The sequence below is a fragment of the Callorhinus ursinus genome, unplaced genomic scaffold (assembly GCF_003265705.2).
Source record: "Callorhinus ursinus isolate GAN/ISIS: 27379988/994484 unplaced genomic scaffold, GSC_fseal_2.0 scaffold4, whole genome shotgun sequence".
Classification (NCBI taxonomy): domain Eukaryota; kingdom Metazoa; phylum Chordata; class Mammalia; order Carnivora; family Otariidae; genus Callorhinus; species Callorhinus ursinus.
Genome location: NW_027397066.1, coordinates 86,258,857 through 86,282,738, shown reverse-complemented (window position 1 = coordinate 86,282,738; position 23,882 = coordinate 86,258,857). Strand labels below are relative to the sequence as shown.

Below are 23,882 nucleotides of genomic sequence, written 5' to 3'. Positions count from 1 at the left end.
GGATATAGTTTGAAATCAGGAAGTAATGACTGTCTTTTTCATTCTCAAGATCGCTTTGACTCTTTGGGGTCATTTGTGATTCCATATAAATTTAGGATTTTTTTTTTTCTCATTGTCAGATAGTTTAATCATTGTTCAGCTTTTCCTCATTGTTTCATTAATGGTTCCCGTTTCCATCCCATAGCATGTTTGACTCATGATCTAAATTAAGATCTACATATTGCTTGCTACATCCTGTAAATTTTTTTTTTAAATTTTTTTATTGTTATGTTAATCACCATATATTACATCATTAGTTTTTGGTGCAGTGTTCCATGATTCATTGTTTGTTCATAACACCCAGTGCTCCATGCAGAATGTGCCCTCCTCAATACCCATCACCAGGATAACCCATCCCCCCCCTCCCCTCTAGAACCCTCAGTTTGTTTTTCAGAGTCCATCATCTCTCATGGTTCGTCTCCCCCTCTGACATACTCCCCTTTTCTTCCTCTCCTGTTATCTTCTTCTTTTTCTTTTTTCTTAAAATATGTTGCGTTATTTGTTTCAGAAGTACAGACCTGTGATTCAACAGTCTTGCACAATTCACAGCGCTCACCGTAGCACATACCCTCCCCAATGTCTATCACCCAGCCACCCCATCCCTCCCACCCCCAACCACTCCATAGGATTTTTTTTTCTATTACCATGAAAAATGCAGTTGGAATTTTGGGATTGCACTGAATTTGCAGATTGCTTTGGGTACTATGGGAATGTTAACAATATTGATTCTTCCAATCCATGAACATAGACTATCTTTCCATTTATTTGTGTCCTTTTTGATTTCTTTCATCAATCTTTTTTTTTTTGAGACAAGGTTTTCAGTATACAGATTTTTCATCTCCTTGCTTAAATTTATTCCTAGCTGTTTTCTTTTTCTTTTGTAAATGGGATTATTTCCTTACTTTCTCTGTTAGTTCATTGTTAGTATATAGAAACACAACTGATTTTTGTATATTGATGTATCCTGCAACTTTACTGAATTTGTTTATTAGTTCTAACAGTTTTTGGTGGAATCTTTAGAATTTTCTATATATAATGTCATCTGCAAGTAGTGATAGCTTTACTTCTTCCTTTCTGATTTGGATTCCTATTATTTTATTTTCTTGCCTGATTGTTCTAGCTAGTATTTCGAATTACATATTGAATAAAAGTGATGAGAGTAGGCATTTTTTGTATTGTTCCTGATCTTAGAAGAAAACCTTTCAGCTGTTCATCACTGAGTATGATGTTAGCTGTGGCTTTCTCATATATGGCCTTTATTATGTTGAGATATTTTCCTTCTGTACTCAGTTTTTATTATGAAAGGATGTTGAACTTTGTCAAATACTTTTTTCTGGGCTTCTTAAATGATATCATTTTATCCTTAATTTTGTTCATGTGGAATATTGCATTGATTGATTGGGTATGTTGAATTATTCTTACATCCCTGGAGTAAATCCCACTTGATCATCGTATATGATCCTTTTAATGTACTAGTGGACTTGGTTTGCTAATATTATGTTGAAAGGTTTTGCATTTAATTTTTCATTGGATATTGGCAGGTAATTTTATTTTTTTTTTTGTAGTGTCTTTGGTTTTGGTATCATTGTAATGCTAGTCTTATAAAATGTTTGGAAATAATTCATTTTCTTCAAGTCTTTGAAAGAGTTTGAGAAGGATTGCTAACCCATCTTCAAATGTTTGGTAGAAATCACCACTAAAGCCATCTGATCCTGGGCTTTTCTTTGTTGTGAGGTTTTTGATTACTGACTCAATCTCCTTACTAGTAATTGGTCTATTTAGATTTTCTATTTCTTCATGATTCAGTCTTGGTAAGTTGTATGTGTCTAGGAATTTAGCCACTTCCTCTAGGTTGTTCAACCTGTGGGTGTACAATCGTTCATAGTTATTTGCTTATAATATTTTATATTTGTGTGATAACAGTTGAAATGCCTTCTCTTTCATTTATAGTTGTTATTTCTTTGAGTCCTCCTTTTTTCTTGGTAAGAGTAGTTAAAGGTTTACTATTTTGTTTATATTTTCAAAAAAGTAGCTTAGTTTCATTCATCTTTTTATCTTTTTATTCTCTATTTCATTTATTTCCACTCTTATTCTTGTTATTTCCTTCCTTCTGCTAACTTTGGGCTTTGTTCTTCTTTCTTTCTTAATGTTGATATTTATTACTATGAAGTCTCATTTTAAAACTGCTTTTGTTACAGTCCATAAATTTTGGTATATTTGTTTCAAGATATTTTTTTAACTATTATTTCCTGAATAAGTGTTCTGCTCTTCTCTCTTTTGTCTCCTTCTAGGGCCTTTGTATTGTGTATATTGGTCCTCTTCTGGTGTCCCATAAATTCCTTAAGCCATCTTCACTCTTTTTCATTCTCTTAAACTCCTCTAGTGGATTTTTTAGTTTTAGTTATTCTTCAGCTCTGTGACTTATGTTTGGTACTTTAAAAATACTTTCTCTTGTTAAAATTCTTGTTTTGTTTATGCGTTGCTGTCCTGACCTCAGTGAACATCACAGTCTTAGGAGTAATATTTTGAAATCATCTAAGTATATTGTGACATGAAGAAGTCAATGTTAAATGTTAAAAAAATGTTCAGTGTAGAATAAGTGTAAAAAAATAAGTAGATACCCTGTAATCTTAATTACAAATAGGAAATAACAATATAAACTCATGGTTTAATAGCTCAAAATCACTCATTCTAAAAAATAATTACTATATCTGCCCACTGAAAATATCAAAGAGTAACAATATCTCAGTGGTAATGAACATATCTGGGCACAAATTGTGACCTCTAAATATCACTTCTCATCAAAATGAAACAGGTTAAAATCCACAAGTTAATAATGATACTAAAAAGAAAGAACAGACTAACTGATCATTTTGGGTGATTATTAGGACACCAAATCCCCATTCTCAAATTTCACAACTAAAGATATGTACCATACATTTATCTGTTAATTTGCTTAAAAACCATATTTAATGGTAATTAAACAGTTGATAAGAAAAAGTTCTTTAAAGAATTCTCGCTAATAAATGCAGAAGGAATGTTATAATTAGAAATTATCATTTTAGAGATGTCAGCCAAAATGGCAGAATAAGGATCTCTGAAATTTCACTCGATAAAAGCACTGAGAATGCTGACTGGTAAATACTGTCAGAATTAACTTTTCAGAAACCTGCAAATTAACAAAGACTTGCAGCATTCCAGTGAATGTTTATGCAAGAAAAGTAATGGAATTTCAATAAGAAGAGTAAGCTCCGTAGTGTTTTAATTTGCCCTATTCCCATTGTTCCCAGAACTCTATGACAGCCTTCAAAACCAACAACCCACATTTATAGTAAAAATCAGCATCCTGGCGACCACTGGAAGGGGTAGAATTAGGTTAGATATCCTCTAATGCTCCATTCCCAGAAAAGTGTCATTATTTTACCTATTGGATAGCTTTGCTAGTAGGGTCTTCTGGAGAACTGTCTTCATTTACCCAACTTGGAGTTCACCTAGTGTGTACAAGTTTTTCCCCAGGAGGTATTAATTGTTAACCACTGTGGCTGCCTGAGGTGGTGGATAACAGGTGGCATTTAAAAAAAAGAAAAAAGCTAATTGAAAGCTTAAAACATGGGCAATAAGATGTCTATAGAAAGCTTTAGAAAAGTTCCAACATGTGTCTGGAAATCCAGAAAGCCATGTACATACATAGGGCTGTATGCCCACTTACAAAAGACATAAGCTCTAAACTGGCTAACTTTGAAGCTCTGCACAAGCAGGGAGTAAAGGGGTAAGGCAGAGTTGTAAATTGCCTGGCTGACTGTTGAAGGCATGCTCCAATATACATCATTTGGCCAAGACTGGGAGACTTACTGGTTTTAGGTACCTAAGGATCTGTGTCTAATCATTAGGTGACCACTAAACTAACCAAGCACAGACTTCCACAGCTGTTCATGAGAAAAAATAGAGATTTTACTGAACTAGTTTAGAAGAGTCACTAAACTAACAAAAAGCACCAGCAACAACAACAAATCCTGGGTAAGGCAGAGAATCTAGCTTCCTAAGTAACTACATACTCTAAAATGTCCAGTTTCTAACAATGATAAAACATACAATGAAACAAAGTATGGTCAATACACAGGAAGAAAGAAGTTACTAGGAGCTGTCAGTAAGGAAGTCCAGGTGTAAAGCTACTAAACAAAGACACTGAGTTATGATTTCAAATATGTTCAAAGAACTGAAGGAAGTGATGCTTAAAGAATTAAAAGTAGGAAAACAATGTCTTCTCAAATAGATGAGATAAAAGAAGTAGAAACCATAATAAAACAAGTGGCAATTCTGGAACTGACAAGTAAAATAACTGAAATAAAGTCCATTAGAAGGATTCAACAGTAGATTTGAGTAGGAGACAGAAAAAGCAGTGGGGAGAGAAGCTGAAGATAGGTCAATTGAGATTATCTGTTCCAAGAAACAGAAAGGGAGGGAAAAAAAGGAAGAAAAAAATTAACCTCAGAGACCTGTGGGGATACTGTCAAACATACCAACGTATTCATAATAAGCATCCCCAAAGTAGAGGAGGGAAGTAAGAGTGTATGAGGTAGGAAAACTATTTGAAGAAATAATGGTCGAAACTCCCCAAATTTGATGAACATTAATCTATACATTCAAGAAGCTCAGCTAACTCCAAGTAGCATAAAAAGGTGTTCCACACCTAGAATAATTATAACTGTTGAAAGCCAAAGATAAAGAATCTTGAAAGCAGTAAAGAAGAACTCATCATGTACAGGATATTTTCAGTAAGATTAACAGCCAATGATGCATAAGACATAATGGAGGCCAACAGGCACAGAGATGGCATACTTAAATGCTGCAAGAATAAAACTGTCAACTAAGAAATTCTATATCTAGCAAAACTATGCTTTAAAAATGAATAATAAATTAAGGTATGCCCTGACAAATAATCTCAGTGTTTATTGCTATTGGGCCTGCTCTATAAGAAATACTGAATGAAGTCCTTCAGACTGAGAGGAAAGGAAACTGGACAGCAACTTAAATCCACATGAAAACATAAAGAACACTGGTAAAAGTAAATACATAAGTAAACAAAAAAAGACCTTATATGTGTATTGTTTTTAACTCTTTTTCTATCTGATTTAAAGGCAACTGTATAAAGCAGTAATTATAAATCTGTGTTAATGTATATACAATGCATAAAACTGTATGACAATAAAAGCACAAAGGAAAAGGGGCAAATGGAGCTATATAGTAATAGTTTCTGTACAATATTGTAATTAAATTGGTATTACTCTAGATTGTTATAACTCCAAAAAATACTGTAAAAGAGTGACAAGGAAGTGAAAATGGTACACTAGAAAACATCTACTGAACACAAAAGTAAAGGAAGAATAGTGAAACAAAATACATATAGAAACCAATAATAAATTGGCAGACATAAATCCTACTTCAGTAATTACATTTACTGTATATGGTTTAAATAATACAATTAAAAAGCAAAAATGGGAAAATGGATTAAAATTTCAACTATATGTCATCTTTAAGAGACATGACTTAGTTTTAAAGATACAAATAGGCGGAAAGTAAGTGGATAGAAAAAATGTTTCATGCAAATAGTGATGAAAATAGAACTGGAGTGGCTATACTAATATCAGACAAAGTAGGACTTAAGACAATATTATTACCAGAAAAAAGTACATTTTATAAAAGGGTCAGTCCATTAAGATGTAACAATTATATATATGAACCTAAAAATAGAGTACCAAAATACATAAAGTAAAAAATGACAGAAGTAAAAGGAAAAATAGATTATTCAATACTCCACTTTCAACAATGGATATAACAACTAGACAAAATTAAGAAAGAAAAACACGGGAAATCAACTGAGCCAACCAATATCCAGAGAACATTCCGCCAAGCAGCAGAATGCATTCTTCTCAAGTGTGCATGGAACATTCTCCAGGACAGATTATATGTCATATCATAAATAAGTCTATCAAAATTTAAATGAATAAAATCATGCAAAGTGTATTCTTTGGTATGAATGGGATGAAATCATAACTGGGGAAGAAGCAAAGTTGTGTAATTAATAAATATGTGTAACACACTTCTAAGTCAGTGGGTGAAATTAAAATCATAAGGGAAATTAGAAAATACTTTGTGATAAATGAAAATGAAAAATCAAAATATTAAAACTTTATGGGATGCATATACAGAAGAATTAGAAGAAAATTTATAGTTTTACATACCTATATTTAAAAAGTTCTCAAATCAATAAAATAATCTGCCTTAAAAATCTAGAAAAAGAAGAGCAAACTAAACACAACCAATGAAGGAAACACATTAGAGTGGAAATTAATGAAATAAACAACAGAAAAATAGAGAAAAATCAAAGAATCAAAAGTTCTTTGGAAGGATCCAAACTTGAGAAAACCACATAGACTGAATAAGAAAAAAGAGAAGACCCAAACTACTAAAACTGGGCATTAAAAGAGAAAACATACCTTATAAATTATAAGGGAATAATATAAAAATATCGACCAAGTAGATAACCTAGATGAAATGGACAAATTCTTAGACACAAACTACTGAAACTGACTCAAAAAAAAAAGAGAATATGAATAGAACTACAACTAATAAAAGATTGAGTTAGTAATCAAAAAAAACTGCCAATAAAAATAAGCCCAGAAGTACATGACTTTGCTGCTGAATTCCACCCAACATTTAAAGAGTTAGCCCAGGAGTGCCTGGCTGTCTCATTTGGTTGTGTCTGCCTTCAGCTCAGGTCATGATCCCAGGTCCTGGGATTGAGCCCCACTTTCTCCCCCCCCCCCCCCCCCCCCCCGCTCATGCTCTCTCTCTTTCTCAAATAGATAATAGATAAGATCTTTTTTAAAAAATAATTAGGGGGCAGGAGAAAGATGGCAGAGGAGGAGACCTAAATTTCATCTGGTCCCAGGAATTCAGCGAGATAGTTATCAAACCATTCTGAACACCTACGAACTCAACAGTAGATCGAAGAAAAGAATAGCAGCAACTCTCTGAACAGAAAAGCGACCACTTTCTGGAAGGTAGGATGTGCGGAGAAGTGAATCAGAGGCGATATTCGGGAGGATAGATGGCGGGGGAGGGGGCCTCCGTCGGCCGCTTCTGGCAAGTGATAGAGCCGCGGAGCCCAAAATCGGAACTTTTAGAAGTCGGCTCCGCTGAGGAACGTCGCTCCAGTGGCTAAGCGGGGGGTGGGGGGGTGGGGTGGAACCCTCGCAGGGACAGTGTGGTCTCAGAACCCTCGAGGTCACAGAAAGACCGGGGGTGCCTGAGTGCGGCAGAGCTCCCAGGTATCGGAGCGGGGAAGCCGGCTGCAGAGAGAGCTGAGGAGCGGGCTCGCAGCTCAGGGTTGCCAGAAACCATGATCCGCGGCACAGTCGGGTCACTGCTCCTCCACCAGGGACCCAACAAGCGGCAGATCCGGGGAGACTCCCCTTCCTCCCCAGGGTGGAGCGGCGCGGGAGCGCACCGCAGGGATCTGCTAGGATTGGAGACTCCACACAGGGTTGTTTGCCAGAAACAGAAACGCTCAGTCACAGGCCCGCTGAGCACGGAGTGCAGCAAGAGACGTGGGAGACGCGAGTGATTGACTGCTTCTCCCTGGGGGCGCACTGAGGAGCAGGCCGGAGTTCTCGCTCCTCCAGAGCAGAGATTGGGAGGCTGCCATTTCACGCTCCTCCTCCAAAGCTGCAGGGAAAGCTTACAGGGAACAAAAGCACCTGAGAGCAAACCGGAGCAGATTAGGTAGCCCCGACCAGGCAAAGACACCTGGGAACCACGGCAATAGGCCCCTCCCCCAGAAGATCTGCAAGAACAGCCAGCCAAGAACAAGATCAATGAGAACAGCAGAACACCAGCACTAGGGGAATACAGCACATAGAATTCGTGGCTTTTCCCCCCCTTAATTCTTTGGTCTTTCAAAGATAAGTTTTTTAATTTCTTGTTTCTCTATTTTAATTTTTCTTTTTCCTTTTTTCAACAAACATTAATCCCGTTTTTAAAAATCTTTTTTATTTTTCATTTTTAGAGTCATATTCTATCCCTTCATAGTAGTTAACCTTCTTTTTGGTTATATATATATTGTTGCCTCTTTAAAATTTTGGGATACAGTTTCTTCTAACAGACCAAAATATACCCTAAATCTCTAGTGTATGGCTTTGTTCTAGTCTCCTGCCTGATCATATTCTCTCCTTTTTTTTTAATTCCTCTTCTTTCTTTTTTCAACGAACTTATCTTAAAATTCCTTTTATAAAATCTTTTATAATTTTCATCTTTATATTCATATTCCATCCCTTCATCATATTCACCCTTATTTTTGTACAGATATAAGTTTTTCTTTCTTTAAAATTTTGGGAGGCAGTTTCTTCTAACAGACCAAAATATGCCCAAAATCTAGTGTGTAGCACTGATCTGTGCACCAGCCTGATCATATTTGATCATATTCTTTTTTTTTTATCATTTTCTTTTTTCCTTCTTTCCCTCTCTTTTCCCCCAGTTTTAGGTCTCTTCTGGTTTGTTTAGTGTATATTCTTCTGGGGTCGTTGTTACCCTGTTAGCATTTTCTTCTCTCATTCATCTATTCTCCTCTGGACAAAATGACAAGACAAAAAAATCACCTCAAAAAAAAGAACAAGAGGCAGTACTGACTGCCAGGGACCAAATCAATACGGACATTAGTAAGATGTCAGAACTAGAGTTCAGAATGACGATTTTAAAGATACTAGCTAGGCTTGAAAAAAGCATGGAAGATATTAGAGAAACCCCTTCTGGAGAAATAAAAGAACTAAAATCTAACCAAGTAAAAATCGAAAAGGCTATTAATGAGGTGCAATAAAAAATGGAGGCTCTAAATGCTAGGATAAATGAGGCAGAAGAGAGAATTAGTGATAGAGAAGACCAAATGATGGAAAATAGAGAAGCTGAGAAAAAGAGAGATAAACTACTAGATCACGAGGGCAGAATTCGAGAGATAAGCAATACCATAAGATGAAACAACATTAGAATAATTGGGATCCCAGAAGAAGAAAGAGAGAGGGGGCAGAAGGTATATTGGAGCAAATGATAGCAGAGAACTTCCCTAATGTGGGGAAGGAAACAGGCATCAAAATCCAGGAGGCACAGAGAACCCCCCTCAAAATCAATAAAAATGGGTCAACACCCCGACATCTAATAGTAAAACTTATGAGTCTCAGAGACAAAGAGAAAATCCTGAAAGCAGCTCGGGACAAGAGATCTGTAACCTACAATGGTAGAAACATTAGATTGGCAACAGACCTATCCACTAAAACCTGGCAGGCCAGAAAGGACTGGCATGATATATTCAGAGCACTAAATGAGAAAAATATTCAGCCAAGAATAGTATATCCAGCTAGGGTGTCACTGAAAATGGAAGGAGAGATAAAAAGCTTCCAGGACAAACAAAAACTAAAGGAATTTGCAAACACGAAACCAGCCCTACAAGAAATATTGAGGGCGCCTGGGTGGCTCAGTTGGTTAAGCGACTGCCTTCGGCTCAGGTCATGATCCTGGAGTCCCGGGATCGAGTCCCACATCGGGCTTCCTGCTCAGCAGGGAGTCTGCTTCTCCCTCTGACCCTCTTCCCTCTCGTGCTTTCTATCTCTCGTTCTCTCTCTCTCTCAAATAAATAAAATCTTTAAAAAAAAAAAAAAAGAAATATTGAAAGGGGTCCCCTAAGCAAAGAGAAAGCCTAAAAGCAACATACACCAGAAAGGAACACAGACAAGATACAGTCACAGTTACCTTACAGGCAATACACTGGCACTAAATTCCTATCTTTCAATAGTTACCCTGAATATAAATGGGCTAAAGGCCCCAATCAAAAGACACAGGCTATCAGATTGGATGAAAAAACAAGACCCATCAATATGCTGTCTGCAAGAGACGCATTATAGGCCCAAAGACACCTCCAGATTGAAAGTGAGGGTGTGGAAAACAATTTACCATGCTAATGGACACCAAAAGAAAGCTGGGGTGGCAATCCTTATGTCAGAAAAATTAGATTTTAAACCAAAGACTATAATAAGAGATGAAGGAGGATACAATATCATACTTAAAGGATCTATCCAACAAGAATATCTAACAATTGTAAATATCTATGCCCCCGACATGGGAGCAGCCAATTATATAAACCAATTAATAACAAAAGCAAAGAAACACATTGACAACAATACAATAATAGTGGGGGACTTTAAAACCCCCGTCACTGAAATGGACAGATCATCTAAGCAAAAGATCAACAAGGAAGTAAAGACTTTAAATGACACACTGGACCAAATGGACTTCACAGATATATTCACAACCTTCCATCCCAAAGCAACAGAATACACATTCTTCTCTAGTGCCCATGGAACATTCTCCAGAATTGATCACATCCTAGGTCACAAATCAGGTCTCAACCTGTACCAAAAGATTGGGATCATTCCCTGCATATTTTCAGACTACAATGCTTTGAAACTAGAACTCAATCACAAGAGGAAAGTCAGAAAGAACTCAAATACATGGAGGCTAAAGAGCACCCTACTAAAGAATGAATGAGTCAACCAGGAAATTGAAGAATTTAAAAAATTCATGGAAACCAATGAAAAGGAAAACACAACTGTTCACAATCTTTGGGATGCAGTAAAGGCAGTCCTGAGAGAAAAGTATATAAAGCATTTCTCAAGAAACAAGAAAGGTCTCAAATACACAACCTAACCCTACACCTAAAGGAGCTGGAGAAAGAACAGCAAATAAAGCCTAAACCCAGCAGAAGAGAAATAATAAAGATCAGAGCAGAAATCAATGAAACAGAAACCAAAAGAACAGTAGAACAGATCAACGAAACTAGGAGCTGGTTCTTTGAAAAAATTAACTAACAAGATTGATAAACCCCTGGCCAGAATTATCAAAAAGAAAAGAGAAAGGACCCAAATAAATAAAATCATGAATGAAAGAGGAGAGATCACAATGAACACCAACGAAATACAAACAATTATAAGAACATATTATGAGCAACTATACACCAGCAAATTAGATAATCTGGAAGAAATGGATGCATTCCTAGAGATGTATGAATTACCAAAACTGACCCAGAAAGAAATAGAAAACCTGAACAGACCTATAACCACTAAGGAAATTGAAGCAGTCATCAAAAATCTCCCAACAAACAAAAAGCCAGGGCCAGATAGCTTCCCAGGAGAATTCTACCAAATATTTCAAGAAGAATTTATACCTATTCTTCTGAAACTGTTCCAAAAAAAAAAAAAAAAAGGAAGGAAAACTTCCAAACTCGTTTTATGAGGCCACCATTACCTTGATCCCAAAACCAGACAAAGACCCCATCAAAATGGAGAATTACAGAACAATATCCCTATGAACATGGATGCAAAAATTCTCACCAAAATACTAGCCAATAGGATCCAAAAGTACATTAAGAGGATTATTCACCATGACCACGTGGGATTTATTCCTGGGCTGCAAGGTTGGTTCAACATCTGCAAATCAATCAATGTGTTGCAATACATTAATAAAAGAAAGAACAAGAACCATATGATCCTCTCAATAGATGCAGAAAAAGCATTTGATACAGTAAAGCATCCTTTCTTGATCAAAACTCTTCAGAGTATAGGGATATAAATGTCATAAAAGCCATCTATGAAAAACCCACAGCGAATATCATTCTCAATGGGGAAAAACTGAGAGCTTTTCCCCTAAGGTCAGGAACACGGCAGGGATGTCCACTATCACCACTGCTATTCAACATAGTATTAGAAGTCCTAGCCACAGTAATCAGACAACAAAAAGAAATCAAAGGCATCCAAATCGGCAAAGAAGAAGTCAAACTCTCACTCTTTGCAGATGATATGATACTTTATGTGGAAAACCCAAAAGACTCCACCCCAAAACTGCTAGAACTCATACAGAAATTCAGTAAAGTGGCAGGATATAAAATCAATGCACAGAAATCAGTGGCATTCCTATACACCAACAAGAAGACAGAAAAAAGAGAAATTAAGGAGTCGATCCCATTTACAATTACACCCAAAACCATAAGATACCTAGGAATAAATCTAATCAAAGAGGCAAAGGATCTGTACTCAGAAAACTATAAAATACTCATGAAAGAAATTGAGGAAGACACAAAGAAATGGAAAAACGGTCCATGCTCATGGACTGGAAGAACAAATATTGTGAGGATGTCAATACTACCTAGAGCAATCTACACATTTAATGCAATCCCTATCAAAATACCATCAACTTTTTTCAAAGAAATGGAACAAAGAATCCTAAAAAGTGTATGGGACCAGAAAAGACCCCGAATAGCCAGAGGAATGTTGAAAAAGAAAAGCAAAGCTGGTGGCATCCCAATTCCGGACTTCCAGCTCTATTACAAAGCTATCATCATCAAGACAGTATGGTACTGGCATAAAAACAGACAGATGAATGGAACAGAATAGAGAGCCCAGAAATGGACCCTCAACTCTATGGTCAACTAATATTTGAGAAAGCAGGAATGAATGTCCAATGGAAAAAAGACAGTCTCTTCAACAAATGGTGTTGGGAAAACTGGACAGCCACATGCAGAAGAATGAAACTGGACCATTTCCTTACACCACACACAAAAATAGACTCCAAATGGTTGAAAGACCTAAATGTGAGACAGCAGTTCATCAAAATCTTAAAGGAAAACACAGGCAGCAACCTCTTCAACCTCAGCCGCAGCAACTTCTGCCTAGAAACATCATCATAGGCAAGGCAAGCAAGGGCAAAAATGAACTCTTGGGACTTCATCAAGATAAGCTTTTGCAAAGCAAAGGAAACCTCAACAAAACCAAAAGACAACTGACAGAATGGGAGACGATATTTGCAAATGACATATCAGATAAAGGGCTAGTATGCAAAATCTATTAAGAACTTATCAAACTCAACACCCAAAGAACAAATGATCCAATCAAAAAATGGACAGAAGGCATGAACAGACATTTCTGCAAAGAAGACGTCCAAATGGCCAACAGACACAAGAAAAAGTGCTCAACATCCGCTCGGCATCAGGGAAATCCAAATCAAAACCTCAATGAGATACCACCTCACACCAGTCAGAATGGCTAAAATTAACAAGTCAGGAAACGACAGGTGTTGGCGGGGATGTGGAGAAAGGGGAACCCTCCTACCCTGTAGGTGGGAATGTGAGCTGGTGCAGCCTCTCTGGAAAACAGTATGGAGGTTCCTCAAACAGTTGAAAATAGAGCTACCCTATGACCCAGCAATTCCACTACTGGGTATTTACCCCAAAGATACAAATGTAGTGATCCGAAAGGGTAGGTGCACCCCGATGTTTATAGCAGCAATGTCCACAATAGCCAAACTATGGAAAGAGTCAAGATGTCCATCGACAGATGAATGGATAAAGAATCTGTGGTATACACACACACACACACACACACACACACACACACACACACACACACACACACTGGAATATTATGCAGTCATCAAAAGGAATGAAATCTTGCCATTTGCAACATGGGGGATGGAACTGGAGGGTATTAGATTGAGAGAAATAAGTCAATCAGAGAAACATATGTATCATATGATCTCACTGATACGAGGAATTCTTAATCTCAGGAAACAAACTGAAGGTTGCTGGAGTGGTAGGGGGTGGGAGGGATGGGGTGGCTGTGTGATAGACATTGGGGAGGGTATGTGCTATGTTGAACACTGTGAAGTATGTAAGATTTGAATCACAGACCTGTACCTCTGAAACAAATAATACATTGTATGTTAAGAAAAAGAGAAGAAGATAGTAGGAAGGGAAAAATGAAGGGGAGGAAATCGGAGGGGGAGATGAACCATGAGAGACTATGGACTCTGAGAAACAAACTGAGGGTTCTAGAGGCAAGGGGGGTGGGGGAATGGGTTTGCCTGGTGATGGGAATTAAAGAGGGCATGTACTGAATGGAGCACTGGGTGTTATATGCAAACAATGAATCATGGAACACTACATCAAAAACTAATGATGTAATGTATGGTGATTAACATAACATAATAAAATTATAAAAAAAGAATTAACCCCAATCCTTTACAAATTCTTCCAAAAAAATAGAAAAGGGGAGACCTTTCAATGGATTCTATGAAGGTGGTATTAACCTGATACCAAAAGCAAAGACATCACAATAATGTGATATATCAATATCCTTTATTAATATAAATGCAAGAATCCTCAATAAAATACTAGCAAACATATCTGAACAACATATAAAAGATTTGTACATTATAACCTCGGGTGATTTATCTCAGAAATGCAATGTTGGGCCAATGTTCAAAAATGTAAATAATATACCACATGATCGATCATCTTGTTAGATGCAGAAAAAGCATTTGCAAAAAGTCCAACATCTTTTCATGATAAAAATAACAGACTAGGATAGAAAAAAAAATCCCCAACCTGATAAAGAGCATCTACAAAATCTACAGATAGCACCATACTTAATGGTGAAAACTGAGTTTTTTCCCTAAAATTAGGAGCAAGACATAAATGTTTGCTCTTGTCAATTTTACTTAATATCTACTGCAGGTTTTACACAGGAAAATTTAGGCAAGAAAAAGAAATAAAGGCACCCAGTATCGAAAGGAAAAAATTAAACTACCTCTATTTGTAGATGACATAATCTTGTATGTAGTAAATCCTAAGGAATCTACCAAAAGAAAAAAATTAACACTAATAAACTAGTTCAGTGAGTTTGCAGAATATAAGATGAATACATAAAAATCAATTGTTGCATGAAGACTAATGAAAATGAAGAGCTAAATGAAACAGAGATAAGCAATATGCCTGATAAAAAATTCAAAGTAATGGTCATAGAGACTGGACTTGAAAAAAGGATGAATGAAGTCAGTGAGAACAGCAAAGAGAAAGAAAATATAAAAAATAACCAGTCATAGCTGAAGTATTCAGTAGCTGAAATGAAAAATATCCTAGAGGGAATCCACAGCAGATTAAAGGGTGCAGAAGAACAGATCAGTGATCTGGAAGGCAGGAGATGGAAAGCAACCAAGCTGAACAGCAAAAAAAAAGAATTTAAAAAGTGAGAATACCTTAAGAGACTCTGCAACATCATCAAGCATGATAACATTCACATTGTGGGGATCCCAGAAGGAGAAGAGAGAAGGGGGCAGAAAATATATTTGGAAAAAAAAAATACCTGTAAACTTCCCTAATCTGGGGAAGGAAACAGAATCCAGGTCAGAAAGCACAGAGAGTCCCTCTCAGATGAACCCAAGAAGACCCATACCAGGATACATAAAAACTAAAAAGGCAAGAAGTAATGACAATGAGAAAATTTTAAAAGCAGCAAGAGAAAACAGTTACATACAAAGAAAACTCCGTAAGGCTATAAGATGATTTTTTTAGCAGAAACTTTACAGGCAAGATGAGAGTGGCATGATAGATATTCTAAGTGCTGAAAGGATAAAACCTATAATCAAGAATACTCTACCTACTCTACCCAGCAAGATTATCACTCAGAATTGAAGAGATACAGTTTCCCAAACAATAGTTAAAGTAGTTCATCACCACTAAACCAGCCTTACAAAAGAGGTTAAAGGGAATTCTTTAAGTGTAAGGAAAAGGCCATAACTAGAAGAAAAATATGAAAGGAAAAATTTCACAAGTAAAAGCAAACATATAGTAAAGGTAGTAGAATAATCACTCATAAAGTCAGTGTGGAGATTAAAACTAAACTAGTAAAATCAACTGTATTTACAAAAATTAGTCAAGTGATAAAATAAAAAGATTTAAAATATGACCTCGTACACATAAAATATGGAAGGGAACAAAAACTTAGTGCTTTTATGTGTTCAAATTTAAGTGACATCAACCTAATATAGACTGCTATACACACAAGATGTTCTATATGAACCCAATGATAACCACAAATGTAAAACCTATAACAGATATACAAAAAATAAAGTGAAAGTAATCCAAGCATAACATTAAAAGAAAGCCATCATACCACATGGGAAGAAAGCAAAAGAAGAAAAAAGGAACTGAGAAGAACTATGAAAACACCAGGAAACTAACAAAATGGCATTAAGTACATACCTATTAACAATCACTTTAAATGTAAATGGACTAAATGCTCCAATCAAAAGACATAGGGTGACTGAATGGCTAAAAAACAAAACCCATCTATATACTGCCTACAGGACACTAACTCAGACCTAAAGACACACACAGCCTGAAAGTGAAGGGATGGAAGAAGATATTCCATGCAAATGGAAGTGGAAAAAAAAACCAAAACCTGAGGTAGCAATACTTATATCAAACAAAATCAACACTAAAGCAAATACTGCAGTAGGACACAAAGAAGGGCACTACGTAATGATAAAGGGATCGATCCAATAAAAGGGTATAACAATTGTAAATATCTATGCACCCGACGCAGGAATACCAAAATACAAAATGCTGATACTAATAGACATAAGGGAAGAAATTGACAGTAATACAATAGTGACTCCACTTGCATAAATGAATAGATCAAGGAAACGGTGGCTTTGAGTGACACATCAGACCAGATGGACCTAATAGATATATACAGAACATTCCATCCAAAACCAGCAGAACATTTTTTTTTTCAAGTGTGGAAAATTATCCATGGAACATTTTCCAGGACAAATCACATGTTAGGCCAGAAAACAAATCTAAATACATTTAAGAAGACTGAAATCATATCATGTAACTTTTGACCACAATGGTATGAAACAAGAAATCAACTGTAAGAAAAAACACAAACCTCACAAACATGTGGGAACTAAATAACATACTACTAAATAACTGATGGCATGGCACCTGGGTGGTTCAGTTGGTTAAGTGACTATCTTTCTTGCTTTCAGCTCAGGTCACGATCTTGGGGTTGTGAGATCAAGCCTTGCACTGGGCTCTACACTCAGTGGGGAGTCTGCTTCAGATTCTCTCTCCTTCTGCCCCTCCTACCACTCACGTGTGCTCACTCTCTCTCTCAAATAAATAAATATTAAAAGAAAAACAACTAATGGATTAACAAGAAAATCAAAAAGGAGATAAGAAATACATGGAGACAAATGAAAACTAAAACACAATGGTCCAAAATCTTTGGGACACAGTTAAAGCAGTTCTTAGAGGGACGTTTATAACATTACAAGCCTACCACAAGAAATAAAAATATCAAACAATTTACCCTCACACCTAAATAAATTAGAAAAAGAAAAAAGCCTAAAGCTAGTAGAAGGAAGAAATAATGGTTAGAGCTGAAATGGATGAAAAAGAGACTAAAGAATAATAGAAAAGATCAATGAAACAAAGAACTCATTCTTCAAAAAGATAAATTGATAAAACATTAGCTAGACTCATAAATAAAAGGAGAGGACTCCAATAAAAACAGAAATGAAGGAGGAGAAATAACTGAAATCAAAGAAATATTAAAAATTATGACAATATTATAAAATTATATGCAAACAAACTGGACAACCTAGAAGAAATGGATAAATTCCTAGAAACATAAAATCTTCTAAAACTGAATCAGGAAGGAATAGGAAATATGAAGAAACCAAATACTAGTGACAAAACTGAATCAGTAATAAACTCCCATCAAAAATCTAGGACCAGGTGGCTTCATACATGAATTCTAGCAAACATATAGGGAAGAGTTAATACTTACTCTTCTCAAACTATTCCAAAAAAATAGCAGAGGAAAGAAAGCTTCCAAATTCATTCTATGAGGCCTACATTATTCTGATACTAAAAACAAAAACACTATGAAAAAAAGAAAACATAGTTCAATATCTCTGATGAACACAGATGCAAAAATCCTTAACAAAATATTAGCAAACCGAATTCAGTAATACATTAAAAGGTTCATTCAGCATGATCAAGGGGGACTTATTCCAGGGATTCAAGGGTAGTTCAATATTCACAAATCAGTAAATGTGATATATATTAATAAGAGAAATAATAAAAGCCATATGATCATGTCTCAATACATGGAGAAAAATAATTTGACAAAATACAACATCCATTCATGATAAAAACTCAACTTAAGTGAGTTTAGTGGGAATACACCTCAACATAATAAAGGCCATATATAACAAACCCACCGATAATGGGGAAAACTGAAGGTTTTTCCTCTCAAATCAGGAACAAGACAAGGATGTTCACTCTTACTACTTTTATTCAACATAGTACTGGAAGTCCTAGCTGCAGCAATCAGACAAGGAAAAAAAAAATCCAAATCGTAAGGAAGAAGTGAAATGGTCACTATTTGTGGATAACATGATACTATATAGAGAAAATCCTAAAGAATCCACCAAAACAACTATTAGAATAAATTAATGAACTCAGTAAAGTTACAGGATATAAAATTAATATACAGAAATGTGTTGTGTTTCTGTACACTAAAAACAAAGTAGCAGAAAGAGAAATTAAAAAAAAATTCCATTTACAATTACACTAAAAATAATAAAACACTTAGGAATCTATTTAACAAAAGAGGTGAAAGACTTATACCCTGGAAATTTTAAGATGTTAATGAAAAACACTGAAGACAACACAAAGAAATGGAAAGATATACCATGCTCATGAATTGGAAGAATTAATGTTGTTAAAATATCCATACTACCCAAAGCAATGTACAGATTCAATGTAATCCCTGTCAAAATACCAATGGCATTTTTCACAGAAGTAGAACATATAATCCTAAAATTTTTATCCAACCACAAAATACCACAAATAGCCAAAGCAATCTTGAGAAGAAAGCTAGAGTATCACAACCCCAGATTTCAAGATATACCATAGATTACTATAGTAATTAAAACAGTATGGTTCTGACACAAAAAAATAGACCCAGAGATCAATGGAATAGGATAGAGAACCCAGAAATAAACCCATACATACGCTGTCAATTAAGCTATGAAAAGGAGGCAAGAATATACATTAGGGAAAAGACAGCCTTTTCAATAAATGGACAGCTACAGACAAAAGAATGAAATGGATGACTTTCTTACAACATACACAAAAATAAACTCAAAATGAATTGAAGACCTAAATGTGAGAGCTGAACTGATAAAGTACTCCTAAAAGAAAAAATGAGCAATAATCTTTTGGACATTAGCCTTAGCAACATTTTTCTAGATTTGCCTGTCTCCCCAGGCAAAGGAAATAAAAACAAAACTAAACTATTGGGACTACATCAAACTAAAAGGTTTTGCACAGCAAAGGACACCATCAAGAAAACCAAACAAAAGAACCTCTACCGAATGGGAGAAGATATCTGCAAATGACATATCCAATAAGGGGTTAATATCCAAAATATAGAAAGAACTTGTATAACTCAAAAAAAAGTTAAAAATTGGGCAGAGGACCTAAATAGACATTTTTCCAAAGAAGACATACAGACAACAGACATATGAAAAGATGCTCAACATCACGAGTCATCAGGAAAATGCAAATCAGAACCACAATGAGATATCACTTCTCACCAGTGAGAATGATTAGAATCAAAAAGACAAATGGTGAGCATGTGGAGAAAAGGGAGCTCTCATGCACTGTGGGTGGGAATGTAAATTGGTGCTATCACTGTGGAAAATACTTAAAGGAACAAGTTACAGTTAAAGTTTGAATGGGAGAGCCTACCATTGTTGTTTCACATTGGATTGTTGCTGTTTACATTCCTTTGTTGAGCCTATATCTTCATAATCTCTTTAGCAAGTGTATGTAGAACACCTACATTTCATAAGCTTTTTAGCAGGTATATGTTGAACACCTCTGTTCATGGTCAAGACCGGATCAGAGGCCATGGATACTGACAAATGATTTGTCTGTTTTCCTCTGTCTTTTCCCATGACTATATCTACTGCCTCGTCTTGATTTATAAACAAAACCTGGAAAACCTACAAAAATAATTATCTAGGAATAATACAGAAAATATTGCTGTTATTTTTGGTGAAGAAAATCAATTTTGTATAGTTTATTTCAACCTAAATAAAATGTGAATTTTGTTTAAAAAAAATAGAACTAGAAATACCACATAGTCCAGTAATTCCACTACTTGGCCCAAATAGCCAAGATATGAAAGCAGCCTAAGTGTCCATTAATAGATGAATGGATAATGAAGATGTGGCACATACATACAATGGAATATTATTCAGCCACAAAAAGAATGAGACTTTGCCATTTGTGACAACATGGAGAAACCTAGATGGTATCACGATAGGTGAAATACATCAGACAAAGACAAATACCATATGACTTCATTTATATGTAAAATCTAAAACACAAAACAAATGAGCAAACAAAAAACCCCAAAAGAAACAGAATCATAAATACAGAGAAGAAATTGATTGCCCGGGGGAGGGGGGGGGGGTGGGGGTGGGGTGGGAGGATGGGTGAAATAGGTGAAGGGGATTAAGAGGTACAAACTTTCAGTTATAAAATAAGTCATAGGGATGAAAAGTACAGCATGGGGAATATATCAATAATACTGTAATCATATTGTATGGCGATAGATGGTAACTACGTTTTTCCTGGTGGGCACAGCTTAAAATATAGAATTGTCAAATCACTATGTTATATACCCGAAACTGACATAACATTGTAGGTCAACTATACCTCAATAAAAAAAGCATAAGAAAAAATTGTCCAAGTGTATGCTAACAATGAATAATCCAATAATGAAATCAAAATAATTCCATTTAATGGCATCAAAAAGAAAAAATACTTAGAAATTTAACATAAGTGTGTAGGACTCGCATACTGAAAACTGTAAAACATCATTGAAAGAAATTAAAGACCTAAGTAAGTGTAAAGGCATCCTTTGTTAACCAATTGGAAGACTTAATATTGTTAAGCTGACAGTACTCCCCCCCACCCCGATTCAACAGAACCCCTGTCAAATCCCAGATGGGGAAATTGACAAATTGATCCTAAAATTCTCAAATACATGAAAAGAGTCCAGAGTAGCCCTCCCCCACCGCAAAAGTCTTGTAAAACATTGGAGGACTTACATAAATACAGAGAAGTGGTGGTTGTCAGAGGGGAGGTGATAGGGAGAATGGGCAAAAGAGATGAATTCCAATTTCAGAACTTACTACAAAACTACAGTAATCAACATTGTATATTACAATCGTAGGATAGATATTTAGGTAGATTAATGGAATAGAAGAGTCTCAAAATAACCCATACATCTTTGTCAATTAATTTTCAACAAGAGTGACAAGACCATTTAATGGAGAAAATAATCTCCTCAACAAATGGTGCTGAGCCATATGCAAAAGAATGGTATTGGACTCTTAAAATCATAAAATTAACTTAGCAGTGATCAAAGAACTAAATGTAAGAGCTAAAACTCTAATACTCTGGAAAGAAAACATAGATGTAAATCCTAAAGACCTTGGATCACACAATGGTTTCTTAGATAAAAGTACAGGCACTTAAAAATTACATAAATTTGATTTAATCAAAATTGAAAAATTCTGTGCTTCAAGGACATTATCAAGAAAGTGAAGAGGCAACTAAATAAGAGAAAATATCTGAAAGCCATATATCTGATAAAGTTCTAGTATTTGGAATATATGAAGAACTCTTACAACTCAAAAAACAATGAACTCAACTTAAAAATGAGCAAAGAATCAAGTAGGCATTTTCCAAAGAAGATATATGAATAATCAATAGGACAGGAAATAATGCCTAACATCATTAGTCATTAGGGAAAAGCAAATCAAAACCACAAGATACACTTCACACCCACTGGGAGGGCTATAATAAAAAGGACAGACAATAACTAGTTTTGGTGAGGATGTGGAGACATTGGAACCTCCATATATTGCTGGTAGGAATGAAAACTGGTACAGCTGTTTTGGAAAATAGTTTGGCAGTTCCTCAAAAAAGCTAAACATAGAGTAACCATATGACTAACAATGTAACTCCAAGAGAACTAAAAACATATGTCCATACAAAAACTTGTACACAGATGTTCACGGCAGCAGCATTCATAATAGCCCCAAAGTGGAAACAATCCAAATGTCCATTAACTGATGAATGGATAAAGAAAATGTAGTATATATACACAATGGAATATTACTCAGCCACAAAAAGGAATAAAATACTGATTAACATTAGGACATGGAGAACCTTTAAAACATTATGCTAAGTGAAAGAGGCCAGGCAGAAAGGCCAAATATTGTATAATTCCACCAATACAAAATGCCCAGTACAGGCAAATCTATGGAGACAGAAAGTTGATTGTGGCTGCCATTTTAAGGGAGAGGAGAATGGGAATTGACTGTCTAATAGGTATGGGGTTTTCTTCTGGGAGTGAAGAAACATTGCACAACTTTGTGAATATACTAAACCACTCACTGTATACTTTAACATGGTGAATTTTATGGTATGTGAATTGTATCTCAAAAAAATCCCTGCATAATAAGGTGGAGCAACTTCAAGATGATTTCCCACATGAAATGGCTACTAAAAGGCATTTTTATTTCTATAGGGCCCTTTCAAATAATATTAGAATTAGCACACGGCAGCCTCATTTAACATGACTCAAATTGGCTCATGGTTAAATGACAAATCAGTAAAGCAATTGTAATAAAAATATTCATCTATATAACAGATTTTTAAAAACATTCTCAACCGTTGAGTTACCATCTGGACTTCTAACAGGAAAAAAAAAAAACCTCAACAACTTTAAACTAAAAATTAGTTCACATATTCAACCTTATGCAATTTTAGAAACACTAGCAAAAATGTCTTGAATCTAACAAATAAATATATACTTCAAAAATAAGAAAATTATCAATTTGCAAACTCAAAATAATGGAAACAGGCAACGATCCTCAATGAATATGCTGCACCATTAGGTGAAAGTTTTCTGGGAAATTTGATGATGGACAGATCAAGCTGACAACTCCTGAACTCACTAAACACTCTTAACAACATTAAGAATGAAACAAAGTAGACATTATAACCCTCATGCTGGATATGAAGAACTAAGATTATTTCATCACCACTTATGAAGCATTTCTGCTAATATAGACATACATACATGTATATACACATAACTTGTTTAAGTCTCTTCATATCAGTGTACAAAAGACAGTTGGGATAGAGGAATAAGTTGAACAAAACGAGTGTGCAATCAACCAAATCCAGAATGTGGGAAATTTTATACAGCAAATGATATAGTCTGTTTTGACAATAAATGCATTAAAAAGAGAGGGGGAACTGTTATAAACAAAAAGAGGCTTATGAATCATATGATTTATCTTCCAAATTAGGATACTTTTGAGAGTGAAAGGAAGTTCTATTTTTTTGAAACGAAGTTCTATTAATTATTATGCTAGACAACAGCCATGAACTGGGACCACTCAAAAGTTTCAATCAAATACAAGGTATGGGCTTTCACGTTGTCAGTATCTTTTTACTTTTTATTATTATTATTTTGAAACAGGATCCAATTAGGGAATCTGAATGTGGTCTGAACATGAAATGATATTAAAGAATCATTGACATGACACTGTAACTAGGTTTTGTAAAAAAAAAAAAAAAAAGTCCTTATCTGTTAGAGTTACACACTGAAATGTACATGCGTGAGATGGTTATCTGTGTTTCGCTTTAAAACACTGGTGGGGGGTGGCGGTGGGGGTAGGAAGTGTCGGGGAAACATGTGAAACAGTATTGATAAAATGTTGATAACTACTGAAGCTACATAATGGATCCATGGGGATTCATTACCCTGCACTCCTCCATTTATGCATGTTTGAAAATTTTT

At 35.5% G+C, this 23,882-nt stretch overlaps 1 protein-coding gene across 2 annotated transcripts in view; it reads right to left on the bottom strand.

Moving 5' to 3' along the window:
* TET2 (tet methylcytosine dioxygenase 2) overlaps positions 1 to 23,882 on the bottom strand; it is a 137,114-nt gene that overhangs the window by 19,102 nt on the left and 94,130 nt on the right. The gene's annotated exons all lie outside the window — the stretch shown is intronic.